Here is a 25,579-nt window from a genome sequence, read left to right on the forward strand (position 1 = left end):
AACTGACTGAGCCACCCAGGCACTCCATTTTCTTATTATTTTCTTATGGAGTGCTGAGTCCTATTTTATTTTTTTTTTCAAAAAAATTTTTTTTTTCAACGTTTATTTATTTTTGGGACAGAGAGAGACAGAGCATGAACGGGGGAGGGGCAGAGAGAGAGGGAGACACAGAATCGGAAACAGGCTCCAGGCTCCGAGCCATCAGCCCAGAGCCTGACGCGGGGCTCGAACTCACGGACCGCGAGATCGTGACCTGGCTGAGGTCGGACGCTTAACCGACTGCGCCACCCAGGCGCCCCGCTGAGTCCTATTTTAATGGTGAGGGTGAAGCCACAACTTTCTGTAAGGAGGATAGGTGCATATAGATCATAGTCACCTGTCTGGGGAGCTAAATGCTCAAGTTATATATCATGCAGGATTCCTCATAGAAGTGCCCTTCTCTAGAACTTTCTAGATGATTTGAAAACAATATGCTTTTATTAAAGGCCTGTTGCATTTCTTAAAAATCTCCTATTGTGGGGCGCCTGGGTGGCGCAGTCGGTTAAGCGTCCGACTTCAGCCAGGTCACGATCTCGCGGTCCGTGAGTTTGAGCCCCGCGTCGGGCTCTGGGCTGATGGCTCGGAGCCTGGAGCCTGTTTCCGATTCTGTGTCTCCCCCTCTCTCTCTGCCCCTCCCCCGTTCATGCTCTGTCTCTCTCTGTCTCAAAAAAGAAAAAAAAAAAAAAACAACAAAAACAAAACAAAACAAAACAAAAATCTCCTATTGTGGACATAATTTACAAATCTATAAATTGACTTTTGTGTTCCTTATTTGGCTTCACCAGTCCCCACCCTTATACACTGCTTTGTAGAAGGCTTGTATTTCTCTTGCATTTCTCCTTGCATTTCTTTGAAGAAGCTATTAATTTCTACATCTGCATGTTTGCTGTTCCTTCTGTTTGAAATACTTGTTCCTTTTTATCCATTTGAACTTATGCTGATCTTTCAAATTTCTCTTTCTCTGGGAAGTTTTGGTAGCCAACTATAGGCAAAGTTAGTTGCCTTTATCTTTCTGTACTATAGCATCTTGTACATAGTTCCATTAGGAATCTTAAGCAATGTCAGTAGTTTATTTAGATACCTGTTTCCCTCATTATACTATGAAGACATTGAGGGCAGGAAATGCTTTCTATTTCTGTTTCCCTATTGCCTAACAGAGGCACAGATGCAGATCTTGATAAACAAATCCGTGTTGGTACTAATAAAATTAGTTTCAAGTCTTAGGGTGAAGCAAGTGTTGAATCTTTGAAAAAAATTGCTGTATTTTCTTCTAATAATAATGAAAGGTAAACAAAAATAATGAAAGGTATATAACCTATTCCCTTATTTCTCTGTTAGAAACTGAGAGCAAAATTTTTGATGAACAATTGTACAGCTTCTTGATATTCCCTGGTTTGCTTGTATCTATCTTTGGTCCTATTTTAATCATCTTTGATCTTATTCTGCTTCTGTTTTTATTGTAAGCAATCCCAAATGTATTTTAAGATGTAAAGACCTGAATAAAAAACAACGCTATGAGGCTGGATTCAAGGGGATGCCCTTAGAACATCTTGGGGCCAGGAAGGGGGCCAGTGCCCTTGATGTTTCTGGAGGAGGGGAGAACATTCAGTGTTCATTCATCAGAGGCAAAGAGGAATCTCCCTAAACATTTTGTTAAGTCCTTAACTGGGATCAGTTTAAGGAAAGGTATAGAGATTCTCTGATCTGTTGGGTATATTAGTACATTATATAGTCAAATTTGGATAATGTGATTCTCATATTTTCCAGAAGGCTTTCAGTTCCAAGAAATTTAACAGTAATATATTTAAGCATCTTGGTTTTTTAAAACTGTAAGGCAATTTTACATTGGAAATACAATTGGCTTTCTAATTGCCAAGGGGAAGAAACACACTAGTGAATTAGAACCTGAAATCTTTATTCTTTAATCTTTATTTCCTTTGTTATACTCATTTGCCTATCCTCATCTCCTTGTTTTCTCTCCCACTTCTCTCCCACATGCTCCCTTTTCTATTAATCCAACTTCCACATGCAGTTTTGGTTTTCAGATACTTTTCTTTGGAGTGAATCAGGAACACATGGGATTTTGCTCCCTGCCTCAGATATTTCCACCCACTGCCAGTAAGCCCCATGGAAACTTGAGCTGCTTGATTCTTCACTTACCTTTTAGTTTAGGAAATGTGTGGCTCAGAGGAGTCAGAGAAAGAAGGGCCTTCATCTTCAGGTTCTAAGATACTAATTCAATTATATAATGAATTCAAATCTTTGAAAGTCTATGCCTGGGATCTAACTGCATCCTGAGCTCTGAAAAACCAAATTTGTGTCACCCGATTTATTCTTTCTTTCCACTCCTATGAAATTTTTCTACTTGTCCTATATAGTCCTAAAAAACACTTGTTTTGCTTAAATAATACACAAGAGAGTTACATAAATCTAGATTGGGTAAAAAGAGGAACAAAGAGGCCAAGAGGGTCTGCTAAGGTAACTAAGAAGCTACTTAGAGTCCACTATATCTTTATTATACAACTACCTGGAGCTTTGATGGAAGTTATCTATATGGCCACAGGTACAACTCTATCTTTACAGACTAGCATGACTTCTACTCCCTGGGACAGTCTGAAGATCTTCCTATGATTTAACTTATACTTTATATCCTATCCCAGGGGATGGTAAATTATAGCTCATGGGCCAAATTTTATGTTTTTATATGGTCCATTAATTAAGAATGGCTTTTACATTTTTAAATGGTTGACCAAAGAATTAAGAATAATATTTTGTGGAACCTAAAAAATTATCTGAAATTCTAATTTCAGTGTCCATAAATAAAATTTTATTGGAATATTCTTTTTTTATATGAAGCTTATTTTCAAATTGGTTTCCATACAACACCCAGTATGAAATACTCTTTTACATACGGTCCACAGCTGCTTTCATAGGACATTGGCAGAGTTGAATAGTTGTGACAGAGACAATATGGTCCACAAGACCTAAGATATTTACTGTATGGCTCTTTACAGGAAATATTTGCTGAGTCTGGGACTAGACTTGTGTTTCTCTTGGTTCGTGTACTCCCTTGTTACACCCTGGATGTATCCCACCCAGTCTGTTACACCCTGGATGTATAAGCTCATCCCTTCATTGCTTCCACTGGAACAAAAATCATTCCAATCAAGTCTTTATATATTTTTGAGGATGTTCACTGAATTTTGGGAGAGAGACGTAAGAAGGGATCACAGAACACACTGTATGTATATCTTGCTTCTTGCTTACTATGGCCCTTTCTCCTCTTTTTTCTTACTTTTCCCCTTCTCTATCTAGTATAACTAAGACTTCCTTGCAGGTTACTCCTGTACACTCTCAAGTTCCCTGCAGGTCTCAGCCTCTACCCTAGGCATGCTTGTGGAGGAATTGCTTCCAAACAAAGCTAGTGCTGTCACCGGAAAATAATTCTGGTGAACACAATTTTCGCTACTCATTACTATGGGAGAACAATATTTCTCTAGCGATTTAGCTGAGGCTCAGAGCCTTCTCTAGGTGCAAATGATTTTGCTCTTTAATGCTCTTAAACAGGATCTCAGTTGGATCATAAAGTCTCTGCACAGTGCACTTCATCCCTGCGTTCTTTCAGACATCAGACCTCTGGATGGTCTTTTGACTTTAATCCTCTTGTCTATATCAATGAAAGAAGAGATCAGAGGCTGTTCTTTCAGATGCTTTCAGCTACTTAAACCCGTAATTAGAGTAGCCGATTTTTATTATACAATGCTTAGCAATTTAGTTTTTAATCAAAACATCACACTCAGAACTTTAGTCAGAGTGGTGGATCAGTGATCTATTGTTACGTGGAAAGATTGCCTAGTGAGTAGCTGGGTTATTAAAATATACAGCGGTGTCAGAAATTCTGGCAAGAGTCCTGATTGAGAGAGATTAGAGGATATTTATCAAATTCTTCAGAGGGCTACTCTTTGGTTCTCTTGGTCTTGGTTGTAAAAGCTTTAAAAGAGTTCTTGGTAGCATAGTTACAAATAGTAAAATATGTATGTGAAATATATAACATTTTCTCCTTTCAGCATATAGAAGCATGCAGAAGGAAAAGCAGCAAAAATATTTGCATATCGCTATATATTTCTGGTCAAGATACAGTTGTAAATTTTGTTTCAAACATGTTGGAATGATGGATACAAAATAAAAGACATAGATGGGCTCAAAATATAGAGGAACATTTCTATGGGCAGAAAATCAAAGCTTTGTTTGAGGTTCACACTGGGGATTTTCTGGGCTTTGGGTGAACATGTACATAGGGACTTTTTTGGGCTCCCTGTTTAATGTCCCCTGCTCTGGAAACGATACAGAAAGAGGCTATTGTGGGCTTATGAATAATAGGAATCTATGAGCTTGGGGAAGTTGGGATTCAGCCTCATCAATAGGAACTGAACAAGCCTCCCACTGGCTCAGAGACAGAACTGGATTTTTTTCTGTTTTCCCAGATCGCTCTGGGATAAGCACTTTGATTCAGCAATATAGGTCCACCTGGAATGGAGAGAGAAAGAGAGACAGATACAGGGAGAGAGAGAGAGAGAGAGAGAGAGAGAGAGAGAGAGAGAGAGAGAGAAAACTGAAGCTCCCACTTGGAGTCTGAGACTCAAAATTCTACAACAAATGAAGAAATTTTAAGCAAAGAATGAAACTAAAAGAAACCAACAAACAGGTTAAAAAAATTAGTCCAGATAAAAACAGCAGACAACAAATTTCATAGCTATAAAGCAGATTGATAATCTTCACTGTGTAAAGATAAAAGTTTATATTGTAAAAGTCACTGCACTGATGGTGGTGGTTAGGATTTGTTTGCTAAAGAAGATTCACAAGACCTCACATGAAATTTTTTCCACCCTACAGTTCACTGTGGGAAAATAATATAATATAGCAACAGCATTGAGATAAGGATATGCAAATCTAAGAGCAGCCTGGCAGCAAGGGGTCTGGAGAGGCCTGGTGCCAGCTCTCACTGTACCCTGTCTAGCACACTTTATCTCCCAGATCAGTAACCACTGACATGTGTGAACAGATCTCAGAACCAGGGAGCCTCAAATGGAGTCTCAGATGGGGCTTCTTTTACATTGCTGATCATATAAGAAAAAGAATGCAATACTACAAAGTTGACATTAGGCACAGAACCTTAGAATGGGCTCATTTAAGTGTTGGGCCCCAAAATCTAAGTTTCATAGCATCCTGGCAAATCACCTCCGTGGGTGGTATTATGTGGGGTGGCTCCAACAGTAGTCTTGGCAAGAGATTGCAAGAACTTGACATGGAAAAGGCATAGGGAATTGTGAAGAAGGGATCAGCATCAGAGTCTATAGAGGTTAAAGCATAGAGCTTCGCAACTAGAAACCTAAAAATACACAGATTTACATCATCTGCTGGAAGCAAAGAAGAGAAGACAAAGATGGATCTGAGATTTACAGTTTAGAAGGTGGTAATGACATGAATAGAAAAAGAGAACACAGAGGAAGTGCAGCTTTTCAAAGGAGGAGGATGCAGTCGATGTTGAACAGAGTGAGCTTGAGATTGTCTGGGTAAAAATATCTAGCAGGCCACTGAAAATGTGAATTAGAGATTGGAAAAGAAGTCTGAACTTGGGGGTTGCCCACACCAACATGAGTGTTGTGAGAGAGTGAGAGTATCGAGGGAGAGGATGCAGAGAGATCGGATGTCTTTGGATGGAGTGACCTCCTCATTGGGTAGAGGTTAAAATGGAAAACTACTGCTGAGAGAACTGATTCGCTGTCTGGGTGTTCTTATTTGCTTTCTGACTACCAAACTTTTCTTTGGATATCCCTTAACTTTAGCAGATTATTTGGAATGAAACTACTTTCTGTGCTACTTTATTATCCATTAGAAGTTATAGGTATTGCCCTGAAATGTAACATTTAAATAAATTATTTAAATTCATTCTGACTTTAAGCACTTATTTCTTAAGATGACATTCACTGTGTTTTTTAGTCTCTTTTCACGAAACTACAAAAATGTGTGAAGTATATGCCCCTCCTCCTGACAGATAACCTTTAAATCTGTCTTTCTTCCCTAGTATTTATAATTACTGTACCTCAGAAGGGGTCAGAGCTCTAGAAAAGGAAGGAAAGAAAAACTCTTGAGAAACAGGTAATTATAAGTTATAGTTATGCTCTTTTACTGTAATTACTGTTCCATTTTAGAGCTTCTGTCTGTCCCTTCATGATTCCTTCTGACATTAGCAGGATCTAAGAAGTTTGGTACAAGTGTCTGGAAAAAATACTTCTCGAGAGCATTTGCTTAATTATCTGACCTCAAATGGCTGGTACAAGAAACCAGGATATTCAGGATGTTGATATCCATCTGATTTCTCATCTTTCCTTCTTTAAGAAACCTAGTCATAATACATGTCATACTTTCCCCCCTTTTATTACTCTAATGCCTTGATGATTTTTCTTTCATGAATTCCCCCAGTAATTATTTTCACTGAGTGTTTTGAGAAGCATATCCCCTTCCCAGATTTCTTAGAATTATTTGAAACATGGGAGAAGTACTTTTGCCAGAGAGTTTATTAGAAAAAAATATTCTAAAACTGTGGGGGTGCCTGGGTGGCTCAGTCGGTTGAGCACCTGACTTGATTTCAGCTCAGGTCATGATTTCATGGTTTGTGAGTTAAGTCCTGCATTGGGCTTGCTGCTGTTAGCATGGAGCCTGACTCAGATCCTCTGTCTCCCTTTCTCTCTGCTCCTTCCCTGCTTGTGCTCCCTCTCTTAAAAATAAATAAAATATAAAAAAAAGAATAGGTAGGGGTGCCTGGATGGCTCAGTTGGTTGAGCATCCGACTCTTGATTTTGGCTCAGGTCATGATCCCAGAGGCGTGGGATTGAGCCATGCATCAGGCTCTGCACTGAGCATGGAGCTTATTTGGGATTCTCTCTTTGTCTCCTTTGTCCCTCTCCCCCACTCGCTCTCTCCCTCGAATAATAGTAAAAAAAAGAATACACGTAATTATTTACTAACACTGTTGAAGAAACAGGACACATGCTTTGTATGAAAGGTTAGGGATAGTGGTTGTTGGCACATTTGTAGCATGGCTCTGAATACTGTTGGCTCTGATGGATTATGTAAGCTAAAACAATACGTCTCTGTTGTGTGTGTGTGTTGTGTGTGTGTGTTTTTAGATTCTATATACAAGTAAAATCATGTTATTTATCTTTCTCTGTCAGACAAAGATAAGTATCATACCCTCTATGTCCATCCTTGTTGTTACAAATGGCAAGACCTCATTCTTTTGTATGGTTGAGTAATATTCATACACACACACACACACACACACACACACACACACACCACATCTTCTTTATCCATTCATCTTTCGATGGACCCTTAGGCTGCTTCCAAATCTTGGTTATTGTAAATAATGCTACAACATGAAACATAGAGGTACATATATCTTTTTGAACTAGTGTTTTTGTTTTGTGTAATTAGTGGATCATATGGTATTTCTATTCTTAATTTTTTGAGGAACGTCCATACTGTTTTCTATAGTAATTGCACCAGTTTACTTTCCTACCACTGTATCACGAGGGCTCCTTTATCTCCATATCCTCACCAACACTTGTTATTTCTTGTCTTTTTGACATTCTGACTGGTGTGAGATGATTAAAAAAAATAAACAAAACAAAATAGAAACATATAAATACAGAGGAAAAACTGATCAGTGTCAGAACGGGGGAGGAAATAGGTGGTGGGGATTGAGAAGTACAAACTTCTAGTTATAAAATAAGTCACAGAGATGACAAGTACAGCTTAAGGAATATAATCAATATCATTGTAATGTTGTGTGGTGACAGATAACAATTACACTTACTGTGATAAGCATTGCATAATGTATAGAATTGTCAAAGCACTTTGTTATCCACCTGAAACTATGTATGTATGTCATCTACAATTTTAAAAAACCCCAATGCTTCTTAAAAATCTAATGTGACTATGAATCACCAGGAACCTTGCTTACATGAAGCTGCTTATTTAAGACGACTAGGATGTGATCTGAAATCCTGCATTTCTAACAGGTTCTCAAGTGATGCTCATGCTGCTGTTCCTGCACCACTCTTTGAGTAGCAAAGGGTTAGAATTTCAGTAATGTAAGTTATGTCCATTGCACCAATATCCCTGTAGCCTTCTGATGGTTAATAGACTGAATTGTAATCATGCCCAACTGAATATCACACAAAATTCACTGACACTTAAAAGAAAACCCTACATCACAGTTGGTGCTCACGTGTCTACTTTAAGAGTTAGATACCCCCTGTACTGTCATTCTGGGGACAGATTAGGGGTAACTTCTATAACTCTTCTGGAATTCTGGGTGAGGAATAAGTTCTTAGAGAGTAGCAAATTGAAGCTCTGGTGACGCGGAGGGCCCAGAAAAAACACAAACGATAGAAGTGGAGAAGCTGCAGAAAGGAGATAGTGCTACTGAAGATGTAAGTTCTTCCCAAATGTTGAACACAAGTGCTAAAATAAATGACTCTTGTTATTCAAGTGTAGAAGCATCCTTGGTACATAAAAGCCTTAACACTTATATTTTTAAACAGTGAGGATTTTCTTTGTTTCTTTTTTTGAGAGTGGGAGTTTTATTTTTCTCCCTATCTTTCAAGCTGATTTCTTAGGAAAAGCAATTCGCTTTATCTGTCTTTAAATAAACTAATTTCAGGGCTGAGAACAATTCAGATCTCTGAAAAGTTGAATATCCTGGAGTTCCTTTAATAATAGAAGAAAAAAAAAACTACCCAGTGTTGGTAGGTACATAACAAAATTAGTGAGGTGTGATGTTTTATGGGATTTACAAAATTGAAGTTTTGAAAAGGTCTGCATTGGGAAAGGTTATATTCTTTTTTTTTTTTTTTTTTAAATTTTTTTTTTTCAACCTTTATTTATTTTTGGGACAGAGAGAGACAGAGCATGAACGGGGGAGGGGCAGAGAGAGAGGGAGACACAGAATCGGAAACAGGCTCCAGGCTCTGAGCCATCAGCCCAGAGCCCGACGCGGGGCTCGAACTCACGGACCGCGAGATCGTGACCTGGCTGAAGTCGGACGCTTAACCGACTGCGCCACCCAGGCGCCCCGGGAAAGGTTATATTCTTAAAACTAGTAATTCTCCTTTTAACTGGGCCCATGGGACAGTAATACTCCTTTTCTCTTTTGGCAGCATTGTAAGGGCAGGAAGAGGCTTTGAGGGTGAGGAAGAAGAAGGCAGTTCAGAGTAATAAATGTGAAGATAATTTTTTTGTATGAATAGGGTTGAGGGCAATTTTGAAGGTTGTAGTAGGCATATAAGCAGAAGGGATTAATTTAAGTTGAGCACAGAGAAGAACCTTGGTGGGCAGTCCTGAATTATTTTCAATATTTCAAAAGAGCCTGAAAGAAATTCTTTGGTGATTAGGCAATAGAGACTTGTTATAATATCATGGCTCCTTAATTTTGGCTGGTATTCTAGAATTTAAAGAGAGAACACTGGTTGTCTGGAGGCAGCTGGAAGTAGATTGGGATTTATTTGCCTTTGTTTAAAAATGAGATACATTATTAATTATAATATAATAGAATGAGTCTCAAAATAAGGGATTGATGTGCATTTGGAATAATGACAACACTTTTGAATATTGAAAAATTTACGTACTATTATTAAAAATCAAGTATATTGCCCCTTGGGAGCTATGTCTTGAACCGATTACCTTATTTGTCATTAGTCAGCAAATATTTAATGAGCATCTTCATATGCCAGACACTGAGCCGGGCATTTTGGGATACAGTAATGGAAAAGTCATGGTCATTCCTCATGAAACTTGTGGAAGAAAGGGAGAATATTAAAAAATAACCAGCTGTTAATATAAGCTATTCTAGAGTCTCCTGATGCTAAATAAAATGTTAATACATTTTATTTCCTTATTTATATATTTAAGATAAGAAATTCTGAGGAGAAATCAACAAGTAGTTATCTGCGAGTAATATAAGCAATGAATGACTCTTGGTGCCCATCTGATGCATGGACGCTAAATTGATAGAACCACCCAGGCACCCCAACTTTATTTTTTTTAATGTTTGTTGTTTATTGTTTAATGTTTATTGTTTAATGTTTATTTATTTTGAGAAAGAGAGAGAGAGAGAGAATGTATGAGCGGGGGAGGAGCAGAGAGAGGAGAGAGAGAATGCCGCTGTTAGCGCAGAGCCTTATGCGGGGCTTGATCCCACAAACTGTGAGATCATGATCTAAGCTGAAACCAAGAGTCGCATGCTTAATGGACTGAGCCACCCCGGTGCCCCAGAAGTGTTTTATTTCTTAAATAACTTGATGAATGCATGGACACAAACGAGTTCCTCTGTTGTTCCTCTTTATGCTTTACAAATGTTGTATAATTATTCCTTTGTATCTATTAAATATTTAATAAAAATAGTAAAAATTAAGTTGAGATTGGAGGCTATTATCTGCAGTACTAGGAACCTGGAGAAAACAATGGACATGAGAACTTTTGACAATTTAAAGGTCACTATTAAGCATTACATTTTGTTTGCATTGACAACACATTAAAAAGTGAACACTTCCATAGTATTTACCATGATGCTGAAGTTAAATCAAATTTGTTTTGTTGAATTTATGTCTGTTTCCAGAGATTTCCTACATAGTTGAAAACTTTATTGTAATAATTCAAGGACTGGGTTGTAAGCCCGAGTTGAATGTTGTGGGAAAATTCATTTGTTACAATGTTTGTGGCGGGAAAAATTGTATTTGTTCATTTTAATTTGTAAGTTTGCAATAGAAAGTTGGTTTTATGCATTGACTTTGTAATAATTAATTCATTAACCTTACTAATAAATTTGAATGAATCCAGCTATTTAAAAAAGCTATGAGGATTTTTCTCTGCATCAAGAAAATATCAAAGGACCTTTTACTTTTAAAACTTATTTTCCAAGTAAATAAGTAACAGTGTAATTTAAAAACAGATACAGAATCTTGGTTTTCTGAGAGATTATCAACATTTAAATATTAAGGTGAAGTTTTCCTGTGATCATTGAATGTTTAGGTATTCTTTGACTGAATATAAATAGATAAATATTACCCCTAGCTGAACTTTGGAAATATGGCTTAGAATTTTTTTTTTTTTTACAGATAACTGTACACACACACACATACACACACACAGCACATGTGTGATTGGTGTTACAGAGAAAAATTAAAACCTGCAAAAAGATTGTGTCACATGGGACTTAATCTAGTCTGAGTACATCAAAATTAATTGTTTTGTTAGAGAGCAGGATGCGAAGTCACTGAAACACAAGTTAAAATTTAATTGGGAAACAGGCTGTTGAAAATAGGCTGAAGCAGGAAGCCAGGATGGGAACACCTGGGTTGTGCAAATGAAAAAAGGAGAGTGGGAAACCATTTTGAGGTTAAATTGGCTTCTTCACAACCAAGCCCATGCTGTGGCCTTTACTTGGATCATTCTTCCTCCTGTCACTCTACACCCTGTCCTTGCTCTCTGTGTGGATGACTTATTTTACTCTTCAGATCTCAGGTCTAGTGTCTTCTCATCAGAAATGCTATTACTTTACGTAAACACCTGTCTCCACCAAATGACTCCCAGGATCTGTGTCGGAGTACTTACTACAATTTTCAATAATTTATTTGTTTGCTTATGTTGTGGTTGTCCGCCTCCCTTCCCCATTGCCCACTTCCATTCTGTTTCCAATCTCTAAACGCCATGAGGAACCATTGTCTGTCCCAGTGCCTCCTAGCATGCCTGGTACACAGTAGCTACTTGGCAGCGATCTGGTTCCTCTTACCGTCTTCCGGTAGCAATACAGATAAGTCACCTCTGACATGAGAATCAATCTGACTCAAAACATTTCTACATAGGAAGATCTGTAGGTCCTTTTATCCTTCCTCTCACCCACACAGTGTGCCCCATCTTATTTCAGGCTTTTCTATCAAGTTAACATATGACATATGGGTTTTTAGTGGAAGAGCATATTTACTATTAAAGAGCTTTTGTAAGTCACTGGCATTGTGCTTCACAGGCTCAAGAAGACTTCTGCCTCTTTCCCCAGTGATATGACTAGAAGGCTAGAAGCTTTCTATCTGTAGTTATCTCAAAGGCTGGTGTGTCCCTATTCTACCATTTGTAGAAAGCCTGGGTTAGCCTGGAGCTACTTTCAGTGTTAGTTCAGTGTCCCTTGAGGACTTATATTTCTATAATTAATTTTTAACTTATCATTAGGGTGTGTGTTTATTATTCAGAAAGCACTCACTAAATGTAGATGAGTAGGGAGCTTTGTACAGGGGAATCACTCTTGGGACATAAAGATTGAAGGTGACATCATACTTGTATTTGAGTTGATTAAAAACTAGGTAGGAAGACCACATATTCATATATGGAATAATTAAAAGCAATTACAAGTTGTTTAAAACAGTGGAAAATTAGGAAAAATACAAATGCTTAATAATGGGTGAGTAGTAAACTGTGAGATTTCTACATTTTGAAATTTGACTTTAAATTATGTTAATAACATAGATATAATTATATTTAAGGTTAAGTATGGAAAAAAGTCAGGATTCAAAACACCAAAAATTTAAATTTCAGGTTTTATTTCATTGCTTTTTCTCTGTAGCAATGAACACCACTTAACATGCTATATAGTTTTGCTTATTTATTTTTTTCTGTCCATTACAGTATAAGCACCATGGAGGAAGAGATTTTGTCAATTTTTTTGTGCTATAGTTTTTATTGTATAGAAAACGGTGCCTGATATATAGTAGATACTCAGTAAATATTAAATGAATAAATGTATGATTAGAATATGGAAGAGAATAATGGAATAATAGAACTATCAGTGATGGTTGTCTTTGGTGTGGGATTATGGGGAATGTTAACTTTCAAACTTAGGTTTTCTTGTATAATAAATATGCATTAATTTTATAACAATACTCTTCCCCCCCCCACACATATGTATACATACCAATAAATATATAAAAAGACTGGATGGAAACACAGCCAAAAAAAGTAGCTTTTTTAAAGTAGACTTTAAAGTAAATTTTTTAAAAATTTGCTTTCCACATAAAATATGTTAAAATTTGTTAGTTTAAAAACTCTTTTAGGGGCGCCTGGGTGGCGCAGTCGGTTAAGCGTCCGACTTCAGCCAGGTCACGATCTCGCGGTCCGTGAGTTCGAGCCCCGCGTCGGGCTCTGGGCTGATGGCTCAGAGCCTGGAGCCTGTTTCCGATTCTGTGTCTCCCTCTCTCTCTGCCCCTCCCCCGTTCATGCTCTGTCTCTCTCTGTCCCAAAAATAAATAAACGTTGAAAAAAAAATTTAAAAAAAAAAAAACTCTTTTAAAAAAGGAAAAAGTATTTCATTTGTGGTGGTAGTGGTTTGAATCAGAATACAGAGAAAAACACACAAATAATAAATATTTCACCTTCATGTTACTTGTACTCAATAATATGAAACTTCCTAAAAAATCAGAAAGACAGTTATGAGGCTTAAACTATATTTTGATTATTAGCGATAATATGTACATTGGAGCTTTTACAGTGAAGGGGTTTAAATAATGTAGAGAGAAGGGAAACCAGAAGACATTTGATTTCTTTGGGATTCAAGAATTTTTACTTTGTTCTTACTGTGACCCTTTGGCACATAAATCCTTTCAAATGCCAAATCTCTTAAAGTGGTTTGAAATAAATCCTTGGAAATTCAAGTTTTAACCCAGAATGGCCTTCCTAGCAAACAGTGATTAAAGAAAGAGTTCCCCTGATAATAAAACTGGAAACCACATGGGAGGGAGTGTCACAACATAAAGCAAGAAACCTTTTAATCAAGCTATCAAGGGTCCATTTTGAATTGTGTAATTAATAGAGCTCCTGGTTAAAATATAATGAAGAATGTACTCTCTATCAGGACCGTTTCAAATCTAACGGAGTTTAGCTGTGTTTTTCATATCAACTTAGATTAAAGAATAACATTTGAACGTTAATTGTAGTTAACTTGGCAGTTGTTCTAAGTGCATTCACTGCAAGGTGGAAAAACTCAGCTGTTTTTGCTAGGTGACTGGCAAACAGCATTCTATTTCTTGCCTCTTCAAAAAGAATCTTTTTAGATCTCTTAGGGTTACCAAAAATGTTTTGGTCAGGTTACTTTTGTAATCCATGAGCGAAGAGGAACTTTAGTAGGCATAGTAGGTTGCCTACTCAGCAATATAGCTGTTTCTGTCCATCTAAAGAATAAAACACAAACCACATATGCTTATAGGTACTGGGATATAACGTGGTGTGGCTGTGCAAACAAGGGGATCATTTAGAGATAACCAGTGAGAAATTACAGGCATGACCCTTTCTATTTCTAAGGATAACAGGATAACTTTAAAGAGTTGTCTGTTAAAATCCTAATGTTCTCCAACAAGCAACATCCAGAGGGCACCTGGGTGGCTCAGTTGGTTAAGCATCCGACTTCATCTCAGGTCACCATCTCACGGTTTGTGAGTGCCTTTGAACCTTGTGTTGGGCTTTCTGCTGTCACCACAGAGCTTGCTTCAGATCCTCAGTCCCCCTCTCTCTTTTCCCCTCCCTCACTGGTTCTCTCTCTCTGTCTCTCAAATAAATAAATTAAAAAAAATCAACATCCATGTATTTTTTCCATTTAAAATTTAAATAGAAAACAGCTCCTTTCTTTTTATGACATTCAGTCCCATAGAGAGGAAGAATTTCTTAATCCCTCAACCACAGTGCTTCTCCAACTTTAATATGCACCACCTGCCAGTTTTGTTAATGCAGAGTCTGATGCAGTAGGTGTGAGCGGGGCCCAATTCTGCATTTCCAACAAGCCCCTAGTTGGTACCAATGTTGTTGGTCAGTGCTCCACTGTACTTTGGTTCCCTGGGTCTCCCACCTCTCTTGTCTCTTCCCAAGTGATCCAAGACTATTAGAATATAAACTATTTAAGGAAAAAGATGTTTAAAAATTTTCTCTACACATCTAGGATTGTCTTGTCCTCCTCTCTCCAATCAGTAATGTTCAATTAATACCAACAGCCTGTGCCACCAGGAATAGTTAAAATATATGTTTTCCTTAGTGTGACTTGGGGCTACTTGCCCAGAATTTAGCAGTATTCAGATGTATGTTATATACACACAATATTCAACTCTCTAAAAGTGGTAGATTGGGAAAAGCATGGGCCTGGGAGACAAACACCCTGTGGGTATGAAACCTGACTCAGTTATTTACTACTTGTGATACCTTAAGTATGTAATGTCAGTTCTCTGAGCCTCAGTTTCTTTATCAGGAAAATGGTAAAGTTAACACCTACCTTGCAGGGTGGTTGTGAAAATTAAAGGAAAGGGTATATGTTCAGCATGTAGTCCAGGTTTTGGAATATAGCAGGCACAGAGTAAACACTAGTTTCTTTTTTCAACTCTTCTATTCTACTCTGTGGTCCTGAATCAGAGGAGTAAAATTTCTGCAGGTTTGGAAGTCATAGACAAGACAGAATTAAGCAATAAAGTCAGAGCAATGCATATACTTCTCTTATTAGCATCCACTTCAGATCTATATTTACCTTCCATGTTTTGAAATGGAAAGATATTTTATGCAAAATGACTTGTGTCATAAAATTACCACAGTTGATATTTTGAATATAAAAGTGAAGCTTATTTAGAGGGAAATCACGACTTTGTTAACTAGACTAAAAAAATTTTCAAACCTGGGTCACAATTGGAACTAAAAGTTATTCTAATTTATGAAATATGGCAGAATTAAGTGTTTCCCAATTATGAAAATCATGCTGTATTAATTTGATTTCCTGAATAACAATATTACCACAAATGTAGTGGCTTAAAAAGCACAAATTTATTATCTGCCAGTTTCTAGTTGTAGCTCAGCTAGCCCTCTGCAAGTCTGCAATGAAGGCATCAAACAGTCCTGGGACTCAAGTGAGGAAGTATCTGCTTCTAAGCTTGTGTATTTGTTGGAAGAATTAAGTTCCTTGATGTTGTTAGGGTGGAGGGATCCAATTCCTTGCTGGTATTGACTGAGGTTACCTTCTGTTCCCTAAGACTGTCCTTAGATTCTTGCCACATGGGCCTTGCTTCTTCATGTCCACTTGCTTCTTCAGAGCAAGTAAGGGAGAGAACCTTCTTGCAAGATGGAGGTCATGATCCTATGTAACATAATCATAACTGGAAAAAAAATAGTTGCAAAAAAAATGGAAAAGCAAACAAAACAAAGAGAAAGTTAATTTTTTTTTTTTTTTTTAGATTTCTCATCCCCTTCAATGTCAAACATTATGCACAAAAAGCCTCTACGTTCACAAAAACAAACTAATAGAACATAAAAAGAAAATGCCCTGAAACTCATTTGGGTATAAATTTGTTACCTGGAGCTTTGTTTAATTGGTCTAATTTTAGGAGTAACTTTGTCAAAAATTTCTACTTTGCTTCTTTAATCTCATGATGCTCAGAGTACTGAAAACAAAACTTTTACCCATTCAGGAAATACCAATTTCTCTATTAACAACTGATTTGGAATATGTTTAAAGGTGGAATGATTTGGAATGTTTTAAAAGATAGTACCCTGTGCCAACTAATTTTCCAATTGCAGAAAAGAGTGAAGGAGGGGACTTGTCATCATAGTTTGATTAAGAGGTTTGGAAAAATTCTGGGCTACCTTTTCCAACCCCAAATAAGAAAGTCTTCTGCATCTGTATCATTTGATGGTATTTTCCCAAATCACACTCTATGAGATAGCAATTCAACATCCAGATTTATTCATTAGATAAACCTACACATTTACAAAATTACATATATACAAAGATATTTATTACATCTCTGTTTTTAATAGCAAAATCTCAAGTAGTGACTAATTAAATACTTAGATCCTTTGTTTAATTTTTTTAAGCTTATTTATTTTGAGAGAGAGAGAGAAACAGAGAGAGAAATTAAGCACAAGTCTGGTAGGGTTAGGAAGAGAGAGAGAGAGAATTCCAAGCAGACTCCATGCTGTCAGTGCAGAGCTCGACATGGGGCTCAAACTCAGGAATCATGAGATCTTGACCTGAGCCAAGATCAAGAGTTGGATGCTTAACCGACTGAACCACCCAGGCACCCCCTAAATGGTTGGATCCTTTCAATAGAATACTAGAGCTTTTAAAAAAGATTAAGAAGACTCTTTATGGTGATACGGAATGATCTCTATGATCATTTTTAGGTGAAAAAAGCAAGGCTCAGACTGTGTATATAGTACACTGCCATATGTGTAAAAAGGAAACAAAAAAAGGCAAGCACATTGCATACATCGGAGTAGAGTGGCTCAGGTAGAACAGTGGGGCATAGGGACACGTGTGGGAGGGAGACTTCCCCCTGTGTACTCTGTTGTACTGTTTGAATTTTGAGTCATATGACTGTATTCTCTATTCAAAATCAAATTAAAAAACAAAAGAATTGCATGTGTGTGTTGTCTTTGCTTTCTCTCCTCCCATTCATTACTTGATACACCAAAGCTGACTTCCCTAGCATACCTTTAAAAACTTAATTAAATACTTAAAAAATTCTTTTGTTAAGGTCACCAATGACTTCCATATTGCCATGTGCACTGGTCACTTTCCAGGGCTCATTTTGTCAAACTTCTGGGTAGCATCAGACCTGGTTTACTATTTTTCCCTCTTGAAATATTTCCCCCCCCCTTGGGTTTCAGAACAATATTCTCTCTTGGCTTCCTTTGACTTCTTTATTCCATCTCGCTCTCTGCTAAAATGTTATAGTCCCTGCTAGTGGTCTCATGTCCTCCAACCTCCTCTGTCTTCTCTCCCTAGGAGAACCCATCTATATTCATTGTTTAAACATCATCTGTACAAAGGTAGTCCAGTTGGGTTTCTCCTAGTTTTTCTTGTCTCATTAGATTTCTTTATCTCTTTGTTACTTGAGTCATCACTTTTTCAGCCACCCATGGCATCACATCTTATCCATTAATAAGTTCTGTTGTTTCTACTTCCACAATATATCTCAAGATAGATCTCAAATATATCTCCCAATATATCTCCATCACCACCATTGTGGTCCAGCCAACTCTTCTTGAAGCTATTGCACAGAATTCTCTGAATCTTTTCCACAGTTTTTCCCATTTTTATTCTTGCTACCCTACACTCCCAACATCACTTTCCCACATAGCAGTCAGAGTACTTTTTCTTTCAAAGACTCAGATCAGATGACATCATACTTCTATGCAATGGCTCTTGCTGCATTTAGCAGCAAACAGCAAGGCCTACAATTTGTTGTATAAACCAGGCCTTCCTGACTCTCCAAGTTCATTTCATCTGGTTTTCTCTCCTGTTGATCACATTGGCTTTCTCTGAGTTCCTAGAATATGATAGTTTCTTTCCTACCTCAGGATCGTAGTACATGCTGTTCATTTCTCTTGGGGAGTTCTTTCCTTGCCTTTCTCATGCCTAATTCTTTATCTAACACACTTAGCTTAAATCCTTCTTCCTCAGAGAGGACTTTTCTGGCCAGCCCATATAGAAATGGTCTTCTACTATGCTATCATAGTATTTATGACATTACATCTAACCACTCTGTTTTTGGGTTCTTTTGAGGTTCTGTGGTGTTTTCCAGAAGGTTAAGGGTGATGATCATTTGACTATAGAAATGGGGAGAGGACAGACAATACTGTGCGCCTTGTTACCAGTAATGGATAAGAGAGTGTACATCATTTTCAAACTATATGTGCAATAAAAGAGACAAGAACAAATTCAGGAAAGGACTAATGATTATTATCTTGGCTCAAGGGAATTAGCAGATGGGGGAATAATATCCTTTGAGAGAAACAAGCATCCATTTACCATCTTGCAATCCCAAAAGATACCTAATTATCTCAAGCAGCAGCATTCATTACAGTCTAAATATGGCGCATTGCATTGAATTTTGAGCACAGTTAGGACTGAAAGAGGTCTTTAGAGTGTATACAGTGTATCTTTTTCTAATAATCAAATCAAGAACTGGAGAAGTTAATTGATTTGCTCAAGGTCATCCCACCACTGAATGGACTTGCTACCTTCTGCTCCAGGGAGATTTCCACAATATTCTATTAATGCCCAAGATTTGAATTCCCAAAGGCACAGCCCTGAGAAGGATAAGGGCCCAATGAAGCCTTAAAATATTTTTCCTAGATATCCCTGAAGTTATAGGAACATATCAGCTTCTTCTTGTTTATTTTCTTACATGCGGATTTTAACTCTCCTTTCAGAATGAAACAATCTTTAAAAATATCCGTAAGACAATCATTTAGAAATAGGAACTAGAGACCATTAAAAATGATAAAGATAAAAATCATCCACAAACTTGTCATCATCCCCCGAATAGTAGTATTTTGATATCATATTTCATCTTCTTAAGGATGGCTCAGAACAAGAGAACGGTCTTTAATCCTGAGTCTACCACTCTGCTACCAAGGAATGTCGAAGAGAAAAGTGGAGCTCAAGTTCTCAAGTTTTTCTGGAATCTAAGACAGGGTAAGACAACAAAGCAGGTACATATTTGGGTTTAACTACTTCCCCACCTGTTTTAAGACATCTTCAATGAGACCTTGAGTTTTTTCATTACATATCATGAAGTAGGTGAAAATCTTTTTTTTTTTTTTTTTTTTTTTTTTTTTTTTTTTTTTTTTTTAACTCTAGGTCTGAATATATGAAGCCCATTCTCAGTTATTCACCTCATTTGATTTTGGCTTCTTGAGATGGATGTGTGGGTAGGCTGCTATGGTTGTTCCTTTTGTTGTTGTTGCTGTTGTTACTTTTTCCCCAAGCACAAACACATTTTCTTTGCCTAGAATCCAGTTTAGGAGCTTGTATGGGAAGATGGCAGCTGAGAAGTGATGTTAGAGTGCGTGTGTGTGCTGTCCCAGGTGGTTCCCTGATGGATTAGACTTCCAAGGAAGGAAAAAAAAATTCAGTTCATTGCAGCAGGTTCAAGATGCCAACATGTGTTGTTATTTCATCCCTGGGGAGTAAATTAAAGTGATACTGTTTCTTCGATATACCTTGGAACCAACAAAGAGAAAATAATGACTTGTAGTGTGCTAGTGCGGGTAAGTTCCTGGAAGTAGCAGGATCCACGCCCCCACCCCCAACCTGTGCTGAGGTCATTATATCAAAATCTTCAAACATTGAATTTGCTCCTCAGGGTGCCTGGGTAGCTGAGTCGGTTGGGCATCCGACTTCAGCTCAGGCCATGATCTCGTGGTTCGTGGGTTCGAGCCCCGTGTAGGGCTCTGTGCTGACAGCTCAGATCCTGGGGCCTACTTCAGATTCTGTGTCTTCCTCTCTCTTTCTGCCTCTCCCCTGCTTGCACTCTGTCTCTCTCTCTAAAAAATAAATAAATATTAGAAAAAAGGAAATGCTTCTTTCTCCTTACGGTCAAACAGAAGGCTTTTGAGTGTAAATTCTGTAATCAGATCTGATTATGATCTGTTCTTCGGTAAAGTTATTTATCTGCCTGATCCCCACCTTCCCCTCAGTGTGTGATTATGAAAATAAAATGAGACAATAAGCTAATGGTTTTGCACAAGGTCTCGGGCTTAACAAATAATCTCTTGGGTTTCTCCATGTGCTGGCGTTGAAGGAAGATTTCATGTAAATCCCTTTCCTTGTTTTCTCCATTTTGAAATTTTCTGTAACATTTTCTTTTAATGAAGAAAATCAAAGCGTAAATAACTTTCTCCCTGAAGGGAAGGTGTTTCTCAAACATGAACCTTATTTTTTGTTAGTTTTATTTTTTATAGCATCAATGTTTTATTTATGTGTACATTAATATATATTCAAATACAGTATAACATTTTTCTATAGAAATTAGTTCTTTGTGTTATATATATATATATATATATATATATATATTTGTAGTTTTTTTGTTGAAAACTACATAATTGGGGAGAAGGAGTATCTTGGAAGGAAAGAAAATATATTTGATAAAAATTAAAAAAAAATTCCTAAACAAATATCTCCTGGCAGATGAGAGGAAGGACAGGGAGGAGGAGGTCAAGAAGAGGGAGGAATGGGATTTTGACCATAAGTTATGAACTAGGACTGGAGAGTTGCTATGCTATTAAGATAAGGTTAACTCAGGGTTTAGCCACAAAACCATGGCTTTTTTTGTTAAAAAATTTAATTTCAAGGAGTAATGATTAAATTTGTTTGTGATAAGAGCAAATGTGAACAATAAATCTGGTATTTGAGAAACTGAAAATCCTTCTTTAAAACCTGGTAGACTTTGAACATCAGCCAGCATCATCCTCTATAGTGAAACACTTGTCCCTTCCAATGACTTTGGAGCCTTTAGCACTTCTCCCCCTCTCCATCACCCCCTGATGTGTCTCTTTGCTTAATCAGGAATGAAGCTGAACTTTTCTGCCACCCACTGCTTCTCAATGTATATGGATGGCTTTCTTTGAGTTGTGCCCAAAATAACATCTGATCTGAAAGCAACACTAGGAAATTCAGTCATCTATAAAAAGAAGAGTGAAAAATAAAAGCAAAGTCATGCCCCTTGAAAGTTCAGCTTCAGCTCTGGAAAATATAAAAAGGGGATTTGGGCAAGTCTATTTCTGGAAATCTGACTGCTCCAGCACAATGTGCTGAACAGTGAGGGGGATTCTTTTGTGGTTAATGTACACATGGAGAGCCTCGCTCCACTGTGATCAGCCTTTTAACCTGCTAGAGGGCAAAGCCAGTCTCAGCTGCCTGCCCTACACTGGGGCTAATCTATCACTTGAGAGTTCTTTCTAGTATAATTTACTATAGCACCCACTTTGGTGTCCCAGATCTGCTGGGTGTTGGCAGACAGGAATTTCGAATCCAAGACAATATACCCAAACTGATTCTGGAGTTTCTTTTTTGTTGTCTGGTTTATTTCTCCTCCTCACTAACTAGTCTACCAAATACACTTCTCTCTGGAGGACATTCTCTGCATCAGGGCATCCGGATGTATGTTTTCCACATTCTAATGAGACTTTCTCTTAGGACTGTTGGAGAGAAATAGGACAAGTAATGCAGAATGGGCCTGCCAGTGCCTACTAATGTGAACATAAGCAGTAACGTGGATGGGTGCTGCTGCCGCTGCTTTTGCAATTACAGCCCCCTCCTTGGCTCCAGACTCCTGCCTTCGTACACCTAATATTGACAGCTGGGCGTGAGGCATCATCCGAAGCCTCTTGGGGCCCATCATATTCATCACAGGCAGACTCCAGTTCCTGACCGGTCCTTCTGCACTTTTCTTTAGGTTTTTTGTTTTTTTTTTTTTAACTTTATTTATTTTGACAGAGAAAGAGAGAGTACAAGTGGGGAAGGGGCAGAGAGAGAGAAGAAGAGAGACTCCCAAGCAGGCTCTGCAGTGATAGTGCAGATCAGTGTAGGGCTTGATTTCACGAAGTGTGAGATTGTGACCTGAGCTGAAATCAAGAGTCAGACCCTTAACCGACTGAGCCACCCAGGTGCCCCATGCACTTTTCTTATCTATAGCTATACTTAAGAATACGTTGAGAAAATAAGCCCTGGCAATTAGCTCAACTCAACAGAAAACAATAACCAAAAAATGCGTTCACTTGGAATTACCTGGCTGTTTCCAGGTGAAAGATTTCATTTTTGCTTTGGACCATCAGGGTAATTGCCTCATTTTCTCACTCTGCTTTGCTAGTGGCCTAAATGTTACTCTGAGCTTTAAATCCTTTATCTGGTTTGATTTTTTATTCAAACTATCTGTGTTTCAAATGTTTCTGCTCCTTCCCCTTTTCTTTATTACCTGTAACCAAGGAAACTGATACATACTAAAAGCTTTTAATTGTTTTCTTCATTCCTGGATGTTTTTAGTTTGTTTCTTTTTTTTTCTTCTTTTCTTTTTTTTCTTTTTTCTTTTCTTTTCTCTTTTCTTTCTTCTTCCTTTTTTAATGTTTACTTTTGAGAGAGAGAGAGAGAGAGAGAGAGAGAGACAGAGAGAGAGCGCACACGAATTCAAGAGGGGCAGGAAGACAGAATCTGAAGCAGGCTCCAGGCTCTGAGCTGTCAGCACAGAGCCCATCGCAAGGCTCAAACCCATGAGCCGGGAGATCATGACCTGAGCTGAACTCGGACATTTAACTGACTGAGCCACCCAGATACCCCTGTTAGGTTATCTCTTAAATATTTTCATTCTTCTCAGGATTTTATAGGAAACAGCACTCCTTTGAAGGGAGAAACCATTGGTCAAGATAAACCCAAGGTGCAGATGTGAGAATAGAAATAAACTTTGGCAACTCATGAGGTTGCTTGGGACTTATGTTGCAGGGAAAGATTTATTTTTGGCAGTCTGTTTTATACTTTGGAGTGGATCGTTAGGGTGAAGCAGTGGGAGGCAAATGATCTTAATATCTCAGGTGAGCTTGGTTGACATCACTCACAGTAACAGAAAAAGTCATGGCTGGTTTTCCCCAAGTCCTTTGAGCATATGCCATACAGTATGGTAACCACTAGCCACAAGTGGTTATTTAAATTAAAATTAATTTAAATGAAATAAATTAAAAATTCAGTTCCTCAGTCACACTGACCACATGTCAACTGTGCCATAGTCACATGTGGCTAGGGGCTAGTATATTACACACATATATAGCACATATATAACACTGGGCAGAAAGTTCTACTGACAACACTCTTCTAGTTATGACTTTGCTTAAGTTGTTTCCCATCTAAATCACCTTCCCATAATCCCTACCTCTGCAAAACCCACAGTCCTACTAAAACTTGTCTTGTTCTTACCTCCGTCAAGCGTTGAAAGACTACCCCACACTTCATTTTCCAGTTTTTAAATTTCTTGGGCAGCATTTGTAGGGTTTAGAACATAATAATATGCAGTCACTATTATTATTTTTTGTGTTGTCCTAGATTTTTAACTAGAAGAAGAAAACCAAAGCGGGAGGCATCATAATCCCAGACTTTAGATTAATAATTCCTTGAAGACAAGAGTTATTTATTTATTTAATTTTTTCCACAATCTTACATTTCATTTTTTTTTTTTTTCTTTAAAAGGAGCAAGTTGTGTGCAGGGGGGTAAATGTTTTATGAACAAGAAAAACAACTGCTCTAGAAGCAACTTATTCATCATTTTTATCTTCATCTTCCTCTTCTTCCTCCTCCACTTCATCTTCCTCCTCTTCCTTCTTTTTCTTGCTATTTTCAGCCATGATGACTCTTTTTTTTTTTTTTTTTTTTTTTTTTTTTGGCCGCATCAGGCTTTCCTTTCCTCGGTATGGAACAACATCCTTTTCCTGTCTGTCCTTCGGCTCCACAGCCTTCTTTTCATGGGACTGTGTGTCATATGCATGGCTGTGATACCACGTCTCTTCCTGGTTTCTTTGCAACATCACCAATGGACAGGCTGGGATGCACCCCTTTGATTTTTGGGCGATCCTCAGAACAGAACAGAACAAGAAAAGGGCCAAAGGAGGCATCTTGGGTGCATTGGGGTCCTTGAACTTCTTTTTTGTTTCCCCTTTAGCAGGGATATAAGTTTTCATTTCTCTTTCATAACAGGCCTTGTCTACCTTTGCCATGTCTTCAAATTTTCCTGTCTTTTTGGCAGACATGGTCTTCCACCTGTCTGAGCACTCCTTAGAAAACTCCGAGAAGCCGACTGAAGCCTCTGGGTGCTTCTTTTTGCTCTCTTCTCAGCAAGTTTGTACAAAGAATGCATATCATGACATTTTGCCTCTCGGCTTCTTAGGATCTCCTCTGCCCATGTTTAATTATTTTCCCCAGCGAAGCACAGAGTCTCCCAGTGCCCCATCTGGCTCTCGCTTGCCCTGGGGCTGTCTCTGTGGAACTCAATGTATTGCCAAGACCAAATATTTTTATACATCAGTATTTTTTTATTTTATATATATTTAAAAAATTTACATCCAAGTTAGTTAGCAAGTAGCATGGTAATGATTTCAGGAGTAGAATCCAGTGATTCATCCCCTTACATATAACACCCAATGCTCATCCCATTGAGTGTCCTCCTTAATGCTCCTTGCCCATTTAGCCCATCCCCCACCCACAACAACCCTCCAGCAACCGTCAGTTTGTTCTCTATATTTAAGAATCCAAGAATTATGTCTTATATGTACAGTTATTATAGTCCCTCAGTGCCCTGTATAACTTGAGACCATATTATTATCATTATTAACTTTTTAAAGTATAGTCTGAGACTAAGTTCAGGGATTTATATTCATCTTCTAGAATGTAGGCTGTTATAAAGCAATGTTCATTATTTATTTACTGTTGTATCTTCAGTGACTTGCACCTAGTAGGTACTCAATAAACTTAAAGAAGAGAGAATGATTTCATTTGATTTTCATGTGTGTGAAATTGGTATTCTCATTTTTACAAACTCAGAATTTGGAGTTCAGGGAAAGTTCAATAATTTGATGAAACACAGTGCTGATAAACAGTTATTTTGCACGCTGGTGTTTTGCGTGTGATCTTTCT

At 37.8% G+C, this 25,579-nt stretch overlaps 1 pseudogene; it reads right to left on the reverse strand.

Annotated features, from left to right (window-relative positions):
* Positions 1–24,204: 24,204 nt before the first annotated feature.
* LOC115523927 lies at positions 24,205–24,857 on the reverse strand (annotated as a pseudogene).
* Between the last annotated feature and the right edge of the window lie 722 nt (positions 24,858–25,579).

The sequence above is a fragment of the Lynx canadensis genome, chromosome C2, assembly GCF_007474595.2.
Source record: "Lynx canadensis isolate LIC74 chromosome C2, mLynCan4.pri.v2, whole genome shotgun sequence".
Taxonomy (NCBI): Eukaryota; Metazoa; Chordata; class Mammalia; order Carnivora; family Felidae; genus Lynx; species Lynx canadensis.